This window comes from Micromys minutus, assembly GCF_963924665.1.
Source record: "Micromys minutus genome assembly, chromosome: 1".
Taxonomy (NCBI): Eukaryota; Metazoa; Chordata; class Mammalia; order Rodentia; family Muridae; genus Micromys; species Micromys minutus.
In genome coordinates this window covers 88,213,576-88,223,927 of record NC_137969.1, presented here as the reverse complement: position 1 = coordinate 88,223,927, position 10,352 = coordinate 88,213,576, and the positions used below count along the sequence as shown (strand labels likewise).

The 10,352-nt window shown below is 39.3% G+C and overlaps 1 pseudogene across 1 annotated transcript; it reads left to right on the top strand.

The window, feature by feature from the left end:
* The first annotated feature begins 6,011 nt into the window (after positions 1-6,011).
* On the top strand, positions 6,012-6,786 carry LOC308433650 (ribosome biogenesis protein NSA2 homolog; annotated as a pseudogene). Its single transcript has one exon. The product of its transcript is annotated as a ribosome biogenesis protein NSA2 homolog (transcript).
* The last annotated feature ends 3,566 nt before the right edge of the window (positions 6,787-10,352 follow it).

The following is a 10,352-nucleotide window of genomic DNA, read 5'->3' as shown; positions in this document are numbered from 1 at the left end:
AAACCTGGTTGCTATCCCTCAGGTAAATGCTACTTTATGAGAAGTACTTTCAACAGAAATACTGGAGTCTTGCTTCATTTCCATATCAGTTCTGAAATTATTCCAGCAAGAGACAGGAGTGGGCTACAGTCTGTATCTCTCTTCTCACATAAACCAATGATATCCAAGACTGGACAGCTAGTTCAGACCACAATGTTCACATGGATATTCTGAGCAAAGTTTGTGTCTTGTGTATGTTTGTTTTTGCGACTTAGTCTCACTATAAAACTCGGACTTGCTTCCAACATACGATCTTCCTCCCTCAGCCTTCCAAACATGACAGCGGTGCAACACAGTGCCTGATATATATATATATATATATATATATATATATATATATATCAGGATCCCCAAGAAAGAAGGGCTGTAAGCTACCACCTATGGGACAGTGTTCACTACAGAACTCTATCCCACTTTACTCCTCTCTGTATAGAATGTGAGAATAGATGGCATTGAATAAAAGACAGATGATACTTATACAATAACAAGAGCCTCATAGTCTTCTGGTGCTATACACACTTCTCTGGGTAATTTCATCTTCTTCTGTGTTTAGATATTGCTGTCCTTACATAGGTTTGTAATATGAGGGCTATTTTTTATATATGTATTTTTTTCAAGTTTTACCAAAAGAAGTTATTATTGTGAACATAACACATGCCACATGATAGAATTAATTTTCATGCTGGCTGATGGAACAGGTATGGTGGTGAGGGTAAAGGAGCCCAGTTTCTGGGGATGACCAATTGGCCTTGACCTCACATTTGAAAAGTCTCTTTCTAGAAGCTGACATGTCAAAGTGTAGGTGCTTTTCAAATCTGTAACCTCTGCCTCCTTGGAAATTTCAGTCTTTCTTGGGATCCTAGTGGGTGTCTGACCATCTAAAAGCAAATGCCTCTCATCTTCACCCTGTCAATTGCTGAACAAGTGCCTTCCTTATCTCTTTCTCCACTGATTTCAAGTGGCACTCCAAATTTAAGTCAAATATCATTTAATCCCTTTGGGGACAATGGTTATTTTATCTCATCACTCTGTACCCATGAAAGTTGTCTTAGAGTTGGGGCTTGGTGAAAGGATAAATTCCTCACTGCTGCCAAATGCAGACACACTCCTCAGGTAAAAATCTGTTCATAAGTTCGGGTGCCATCAGCTATATAATCCATAACATACACTGTAATCCACTTCTGCATCCCAAGGTTCCCTATCGTAGACCAAATACTTTGGAAGATTGCTTTAAAACCATTCATCATCGAATAGCATATTAGGAAAGTAAATATGTCATAAGGAAATTGACAAGTATCCCAAAGTAATCTGAGAGGCTGGGATTCCCCAGAGTCACCATTCAAAAAATGTAAGTAATTAAAACTAATTAAAAATCATGATATTAGCCTTCACTTTTGCTATTTGAAGATACAACCCAAGTCACCACAGCTCATAAAAGATATATGTGGCATCCAATTTTTGTGAAGAATTTTCTTGACCTGAGCATTGACTTGTAGGACATGTTGGAAAATGCAGGACACAAATCGCAAATCACAAATTCACAATTAGTCTTCTCAGTTCAGTCGAGAAACACAGCTTGCTCATTCTTACATCCAAGATAGTGATCTTTATCCCTCAGTCTATCCTACTGGTATATCTTATATTACAGACACTGACAGCAAGGGCTCTGTAGCCGAAAGTGCCAGCCAATGTTGCTTCTTAAGTGTTCTGTAATATGCATCAAGTAAAAGAATATCCCCTTCCACACAGTAAAATGGCATTCCCAGTTGGAAGCATAAGCAGAAACATAGATGCCAGTCATCTATGAGCTTTTTCTATCATATATTTTGTGGCTCTCAGATTTTTCTGGTGCTTATTTATCTATTCAGTCTCTGATTATAAATTAACAGCATTTCTTTGGTTATTCTTGGGTGTTCAGCATTCCCCAGGATCTCTGATATGCAGCCTCTTACAAAACAAAATTAGATGTTCCTTTTATTCCTTATTATCCAATTTGGATGGATGGAAAAGAGACCAGAACCCACACATATCACCAAAAATACAATGTGAAAAGGATCACTCTCAGCAAACCTGATATGATTTGACTCTGAAATGGCCCATATTTTACATGTTTGTTCCTTAGATAATGGTGATATTTGAGGAGTCTGTGGAACCCAGAGGAAGTGTGGTCTAGTTGGAAGAAATAGGTCATTGTGGTGAGTCATTAAAGGTTTGCTTGGTCCTTGCTTATTTTCATGCTGCCTCATGTTTTCTCTCTGCTTTCTAGCCAGCCATAACAGGAACAGCTTCTGTCACACCTGCCTAAAGGCACAGAATCTGCCTTGCTTTCCCACCATAATTTTGCTGAACACTTTAAAACTATGACCTGAGGTAAAATATTTCCTCCCTTGAGCTTTCTCTATCATACGAATTTTTTCAGAGTGACATAAAGGTAACTGGTGCCAAGTAACAATTAGGATAGAAAAAAATGTCAAATCAAACTATTCAAAATCAGAAGATCCTTTTTCGTAATCACTTGTGAGAGGATTAGGATTCAGTACAATAGGGCATTTTAGGCAAAAATTGACCTATTAACCTCTTGAGAAAGAGTTAAACCCTCTTTCTCAAGACCAAAAACAAAACAAACAAACAAAAAAAAAAAACAAACAAAAAAAATTTAATTACATAACTTCTAACCTGCTTTTTAGTTGAGGAGTAATCACATTTATTATACCAAGAACAGATATCCAGGTGACTACATTCTTTATACAAACTGGAGACGCTGACGGATTTGACAATCAAACTGTAGATTCAGCTCAAAGAACCAAGAAAATTTATTCTGAAGGAGAGTGAAAGATTGGAGAATGAAAATAATGGCTGCTCTCAAATGCTTAAAGAACCATTACTTAAGGAGACTAATTGCTCTTAGGTAATATTGTTTTCTTTTTTATGGAGACTCCTAGCAAATAACAATGTAACACAGATGTAAAAAAAAAAAAAAAATGGAACAATAGGAAGAAAAAGAGGTTCTCAAATTGAAGCAGAATGTTCCAAAAGACAGAGTAAGCCTCTTCCTCTTCATCATAGGCAAGTGAAAATGGATCCCCAAAAACCATGAGCTCAATTCTGTTTAATAGAACAAAAGATTGGAACAAGGTCAAACAGAAGTGGGCCTGAGTTAGATAGATGGCCGATATATGAAAGAATTTTCCAAGAACTAAGACAAAATGGCCAATAAGGAAATGAGATGTTTTGTGTTATGGCAGTGAAGTCTGTTGTTGGAATAATCAAAGAAATCAGTGTAAGGATTGCAATAGAAGTCTTCCATGCATTGGGAAAAATGGTTTTCTTACCTCAAATTCAGCTCAGGGGCCAGGAGTCTTTGACAGGCTGAAACTATTCCCAGCAGTGGGTGATCTTCACCTGAGTTTTCACCTCCAAATTGTAGCAAAGGTAAGATTTAGTTAAGCATCAAGAACAATTTTGGATAAAAGCTTCTATCAAAAGCAAAGGGGCAAACGAAACACTTGACTATCTCATTTAATTATTTGCTTAGGAAATCTTACTATCGTTGAGTCATCAAGGACTCCAGAGAAAGCCAACATCTTGACCCTGCACTGCTTGGCGAAGGGGACACCCAGATGATAGAATATCTCCTTCCTGATACAAACTTCAGAAAACTATTTGAGGAGACATGATCTTTCCATCTATGGCAGTGGTTCTCAGCCCTCCTAATGCTGTGACCCTCTAATACAGTTCTTAGTGTTGTAGTGACCCCTAACCATAAAATTACTTTTGTTACCATTTCATAACTATAATTTTGCTACTGTTATACATCATAATGTAAATATTTTTGGAGATAAAAGTTTGCCAAAAGTGTCATGACCCACAGGCTGAGAACCACTGATGTATGTAGTTTTCATCTCCTCTTTAAACACCACCTTTCCTGCAGGAAGTGTAAACTATGTTGTTTTTATTTGATTTTTCAAACAGAGTCTCTTATTATCTGGGCTGGCCTCAATATCACTATGCAGCTGAAGCTGGCCTTTAACTACCTATTCTGCATTTACCTCTCAAGCACCACCACATATACTCAAGTTACTTTTAACATGACTACTTGCTTTAGGTGGGAGGGTATCCCCTCCAATAAAAAATGATTTGTTGAAATCCTAGCCCTCATAATTCAAAATGTAATGTTACTTAGAAATAGGGTCACTAAAGATATAGTTAAGAAGAGGTCATTATAGACTGAAGTGTGCCCTTAATCCAAGATAATAGTACCTTTGTAAAAAGATGACTAGAAAAAAGTAGATGTTCCCTTCTGGTTGTATTTGTTTCTTAGGTAGGAACTCATGCCTGGGACTCCAAGCCAGCTTAACAACTTATACCTTGGAGATCCTAGGACTCCATGAGGAAGTTCTAAATATTTGTCTTTATACCCTCAGACAAAAGCAACTCTAAAGCCTTAATCAGAGAAGCCTCTCTTTGCAGTGAATGGAAAAGGCTAGTCACAATGCCAAGAATAAATGATAGTTGAGGGATCATTTATAAACATGTAGATCACCTTCTCTAAGGCTCTGCAAACACTTGGGAAAGTGAGGCTATAAGCAGGTAAGATCTAGAAGATAGGGAAAAGGGTTGTACAATGTCATTTTCTAGACTTGATGCACCACTGTAATCAACATTTACCTATGTTGGCCTTCACAGTGTAGGTAAAGCTTTTTAAAACTACTCACAGAAGGGAAAGAGGCTCACAAGTAACTACCCTTACTCCTGGGCTGTTAGCTACTGATAGAGTTTGACAAAGTGACTACCACTGTCCTTAGCTATGTAACTACCTGAACTGGCTAGTTAATATCAACTTGACACAATCAGGACTCAAGGCCTGCCTGCAGAGACCTGAGCACTCAGAGGAGCCTCAGGGGCACCCTCCCTTCTGAGCCCACTTGTGAGTCCCCACTTCCTCTCCATTGACTCTCTGGAGAGAGACCACCAAAAACACTCAGGGCACAGGTATTACTGTGTTGCCAGGGAAAATACTGTTCCAGCCTACATCTGTGCCCGGAGCTAGAGCTGGCCTACCACCATGGAAATTCACAGCCTGCCTCTAAAGAGCTGAACACCCAGGAGCAATTCCCTTACTGAGCCCATGGACCCACTGCCCACAGGAGAGAAAAACTCCAGTCAGAGATGACAAGATCAACTACCATCACAGATAACAAGATGGCAAGAGGCAAGTGCAAGAACTTTAGGAACAGAAACCAACACAACCTTTTAACATCAGAACTAAGTTCTCCTGCCACAGCAAGTAGTGGATATCTCAACATGCCAGATAAACAATATTTGGACTTAAAATCATACCTCATGTTGATGATGTAGGGCCTCAGGAGGCACATGAATAACTCATTAAAAAATACAGAATACAGGTAAATAAGTAAAAGCACTTAAAGAGGAAACACAGAAAACACTTAAAGAGCTAAAGGCAAACACAATGAAACAGGTGAAGAAATTGAACAAAACCATCTTAGATTTAAAAACAGAAATAGAAACAATGAAGAAATCACAAAAGGAGACAACCCTGGAGATAGAAATCCTAGGAAAGAGACCAGGAGTTGTAAACACAAGCATTACCAACAGAATACAAGAGATGGAAGAGAGTATCTCAGGGTCAGAAGACACCATAAAAAACATTGACAAAACAGTCAGAGAAAATGCAAAAATCTAAAAGCTCCTAATTCAAAATATCCAATAAAAAGGGGGGAGGGTATCAACTTGACCCAAGCTAGTGTCATTATGAAAGAGTGAATTACTTAAAGGACTACCCTTTCCTGTTCTGGCCTGAGGGAAGCAGGCTCGTGGGTCAGTGACACCCAGAAATTAAGAGGTTTTTGGAACCTAGGAGGTCATGGACTGCTGTTCCAAGGCTGTCATCATGCCACAGAATGAATATATTGAATTGCACCATAAACAATATAGATATCTTTTAGAGGCCCATGAACATTCAAAGAAAGCAGAAGAAGAAGAAGAAGAAGAAGAAGAAGAAGAAGAAGAAGAAGAAGAAGAAGAAGAAGAAGAAGAAGAAGAAGAAGAAGAAGAAGAAAAAAAAAATTTGCCTGAAAGCTAAGCTCTACCATAAACAGGGCCATGCAGAGAAAATTCAAATTAAAAAGACAAAAAGACTATTAAGACACATGAAAAGAGAAACACCAAGCAGAAGGATGATGAGAAGACTCCACAGGGAGCAGTCCCTGCCTATCTGCTGGAGAGAGAGCGGCAGTGGAGAGCAAAATACTTTCCAATATGATTAAGCAGAAATGAAAAGAAAAGGCAGGAAAATGGGAGGTTCCTCTACCCAAAGTTCATGCCCAAGGAGAAACAGAAGTATTGAAAGTTATTCGAACAGGAAAAAGAAAAAAAGGCATGGAAGAGAATGGCTACTAAAGTCTGCTTTGTTGGTGATGGTTTTACAAGAAAATCAACTAAATATGAAAGGTTCATTAGGCCAATGGTTCTGCATTTCAAAAAATCCCGTGTCACACACCCTGAACTGAAAGCCACCTTCTACCTGCCTATAGTTGGTGTGAAAAAGAATTCATCATCCCCATTGTATACAACCCTGGATGTGATTAACAAAGGCACAGTTATTGAAGTGAATGTGAGCGAGTTGGGCCTTGTGACACAAGGAGGCAGGTGATTTGGGGAAAGTACGCCCAAGTTACCAACAATCCTGGAAATGATGGGTGCATAAATGCAGTCCTGCTGGTTTGACAGTGACGTCATACAAGTCATTCCACTCACTACTGAAGACTATACACTGTCAGGAAAACACCGTTGGTGTGATCTTTCTGAACTACCAAGCAGCCTTACACCGTGTGCAGTTATCAAGTATTTATTAAATAGTAAAGAAAAATAAAAAAATGAAAGAGTAAACATCAGTTGATAAAACATTCCCACCAGACTGACCCATAAAAAAGTCTGTGGTTCCTTTCCTTGTTTGATGGATGATTGGTGATTGTTATGAAAGGGCCCAGTGCACTGTGGTGATGCTACCAATGGATTGGTGATCCTATATGCTATGAAATACAAGCTGGCAAGCCAAGACGAGAAAGCCAGCATGCTGCCTTGCACTCCTCCATGGTCTCTCTTTTAGTTCTTGTCTTCGCAACTCTGCCTTCAGTTCCTGTCCTGACATCCATCAACGATAGAGTGTGAAGCAAGAATTGTAAGTTGAAACAGTTTCCCTCCCCAAGTTGTTTTTGGGTCACAATGTTTTATCACTGCAATAGAAACCCTAAGACACTACTGCCAACCCCTAAAGTGGAAACTTAAAGGCTCTTTGGAAAGTCAGTTGGATAATGTTTTGCTGGGACAAGCCCATGAAGGAACAGTGCCTTAAACTGGATACAGGTGTGAAAATCTAAGACAATAAGAATGTTCTGCTAAAGCAAGTACATGAAAGGACATGTGATAAAAGATTCTTTGTTAACAATACCCATGTATTGGTCTGTCTTACATTGCATAGTTGAGCAGCATTTGTCAGGACTCCATTGAGAGCAACACACCAAAAAAACTTCTGGTGGTCTACTGCAGTTTCTTGCTGTTTCAGCAGACTTGGGCTGGTTGGATTCATGTGTTGAGGTAAGATCCATGCTGAGGCAAGTCCTGTGATGAGGCATGCAATGAGACATGTGATGTTTTGAGAGTATAAATAGGGCTCCACAGAGTGATGGAGAAAGATCTTGACTTGCTGGTATAGCTAGTTGTGTAAATCTTGTGGTTGCCCTGTCTTCACTGATCTTCATTTCCCTGAGAGCGGCATAGCCACACACTTCTCCTGATCCCTCCTGCTGACCCAAGCACAAGTTTATTCCCAGCTATCTCTGGTAGGTCATGTTACCACTGTTGCTAATCTTGCTCTACCAAACTGGACTGCTAGTGTATCTGTGAAGTCTTTGCGAGATGATTGAGCTGCTGCTGCCTGCTAACGTATGAAATGAACTGCTGATTTCCAGGTAACACAGATGGGAGTTTCTCCAAAGAACCTTTCTAAATAGGTCCATTTCCCTTTATCCATTATTTTCTATTACATCTGGTGGATGGTGGGCTGCGAGGGACGTTAAAGCATTTTAAAAACATCATTAAAAACAATGTTTGAAGAAATTAAATTTACAAAGCCCCTAGGCTCTAATGGTATTCAGTGATTCAAGTAGACATAAAAATAAGAAGGAGATTTTTAGGAAAGAAGGGGCTTATTAAACAGTAGTAATGATAACAGGGACTGGATTGAGAGTAAGATTGGTGGCAGAACAGGACTCGGACCATTTGTCACCAGGACCAGTGGAGACCAAGAGACACAGGCCTGGTGAGAAGGGGGTTCCGACTAGCCAGGGGGCAGAGAGATCTCTACCTAGCGCACATGGAAAGCGAGCCCCTGCCCTGCCTGATCCAGGGACTAGGAACTCAGCATTGGGCCCTCTGTTCCCAGCCAGTGGCTTTGGGGCACAGAACAGGGCTCAAACCATCCACCACCAGGAACAGCTGAGATCCAGGGACACAGGCCAGGTTCAAGGGAAAGGTGAGAACCGATCACTGAAAACAAGATAGCAAGAGGAAAGCGAAAGAGCATACGCCAGGGAAACCAAGACAATCTGGCAACACTAGAACCCAACTTTACCATCACACCAAACAGCAGAATGCCAAACACTCCAGAAAAAGAAGATTCAGACATGAAATCCTACCTCAAGATGATGATAGAGATCCTTAAACAAGGACGGGAGGAAAAGCATAAAGAATTAAAAGCTTTTAAAGTAGAAACAAGAAAAACACTCAAAGAACTCAAAGAACTAGAAGAAAACAGAACCAAAGAGATGAAGGAATGAAAGAAGGAATTAAAAATGGAAATAAACACAATAAAGAAAACACTAAAAGAGAAAACCCTAGAAGTAGAAATCCTAAAAAAGAAATAAGGAGTCACAGATGCGAGTATTTCCAACAGACTACAAGAGATGGAAGAGAGAATCTTGGGGGCAGAAGATAACATTGAAAACATAGACAAAACAGTCAGAGAAGATGCAAAAACCAAAAAGCTCCTAACCCAAAATGTCCAGGAGATTCAGGACACAATGAGAAGACCAAACCAAAGGATAATAGGAATAGAAGAGGGAGAAGAATATCAACTAAGAGGCACAGTAAATATCTTCAACAAAATTGTAGAACAAAACTTCTTTACCCTAAAGAATGAAATGACCACGAGCATAAAAGAAACTCCAAATAGGTTGGACCAGAAAAGAAATTTCTCCTGACATATAATAGTCAAAACACCATGTGCCCAAAGCTAAGAAAGAATACTAAAAGCAGTAAGTGAAAAAGGTCATGTAACATATAAAGGCAGACCAGTCAGAATCACACCTGATTTCTCAACAGAGACAATAAAAGCTAGAAGAGCCTGGACAGACATCATGCACACCCTAAGATAGCACAAGTGCCAGACCAAGCTGCTATACCCAGCAAAACTATCAATCACAACAGATGGAGAGATGAAGATATTCCAAGACAAATCTAAATTTACACAATATCTGACCACAAACCCAGCACTACAATGAATTATAGGTGGAAAACCCAATAAAATGAGGGGAACTACATCCTAGTAAAAACAAGAAAACTCCTAAGCAAGAAAACCAAAAGGAGAAAGAGCCACAGGTACAATTCAACCTACAAAAGCAATAATAGCAGGAAACAGAAACCACTATTCCTTGATATGTATTAACATAAATGGACTGAACTCCCCAATAAAAAGATATAGGCTATCAGACTGGATACATAAACAAAACCCAGCATTTTGCTGCATACAGGAAACTCATCTCAGAGACAAAGACTGACACTATTTCAGAGTAAAAGGTTGGGGGAAAAATTTCCAAGCAAACAGCCCCAAGAAGCAAGCTGGAGTGGCTATTCTAATATTGAATAAAGTAAATTTCCAACCAAAAGTTATCAAAAAAGATAAGGAAGGACACTTTTTACTCATTACAGGGAAAATCTGTCAGGAGGAACTCTCAATCCTTAACATATATGCCCCAAATAGAAAAGCACCCATATTCATAAAAGAAACCCTATTAAAGCACAAAGAATACATTTCATCCCACACAATAATAGTGGGAGACTTTAATACCCCACGCACACCAATGGACAGATCATAGAAACAGAAACTGAACGAGGACACTGTAAAACCAGCAGAGACTAATAACCAACTGGAATTAATAGATATCTACAAAACATATCATCCTAAAACAAAAGAATACACCTTCTTCTCAGCACCTCACTGCACCTTCTCGAAA